The sequence below is a fragment of the Plasmodium inui genome (genome assembly GCF_000524495.1).
Source record: "Plasmodium inui San Antonio 1 unplaced genomic scaffold supercont1.9, whole genome shotgun sequence".
Classification (NCBI taxonomy): domain Eukaryota; phylum Apicomplexa; class Aconoidasida; order Haemosporida; family Plasmodiidae; genus Plasmodium; species Plasmodium inui.
In genome coordinates this window covers 1-774 of record NW_008481843.1, presented here as the reverse complement: position 1 = coordinate 774, position 774 = coordinate 1, and positions in this window count along the sequence as shown.

Sequence of the window (774 nt, the reverse complement as noted above, 5' to 3'; positions counted from 1 at the left end):
AATTATAAATAACATAAAATACACACTTTTAAGATTGAATATAGAAATATCAAACAGCGCGCGACAACTACAAAAAATCAAAAAGGAAAAATTATAAATGACATGAAATACAGACTCTTAAGGTTCAATATAAAGGCATCAGACGACGGACAGGAACTACAAGGAAAAAAAAAACAAAAGAGCGAGTAAAACAATCGAAAGTGAAAAAAGAAAAGGGGAAGCACAGCATGGGCCAAAGGAAAAAACGGAAGGAAAAACACTTATCTTTATCCTACACTTAGGAATAAAAGGAATTCATAAATACAAAAGACAAATGAGGGAAGGGAAAATATATATGTAGAGACATGTATATGTATACTCCTCAGCCATAGGCTGAATGACACCTTGGCGAGAAATGTCCATAAAAGGAAACAACCTTTCTCAAAGACAGATCTTAATTAACATATAACGCAGAATAAAGTAAGAAGAATAAAATCACATTGCTTCCAGATTTTTAACATTGTTCTCAGATCGAATATTTCTCGTGATAATGAGAAACTCTGAATTCTGTACAATTGTATATAACAGCATTTACATAACATACCAGATGCTATATTCCCAGTGGAATGACCCCCTGATTTTATTTTTATATTAACATTACACTATATTGGGTATAAAATGAATACAATGGTATCGTAGCGGAATAGGATGGATTAGGAAGAATTCACAATTATTTCATTATCATCGGGAAAATTTGAAACTGTTTCTTAGGAGTAAATAAATCCTACAGAGAAA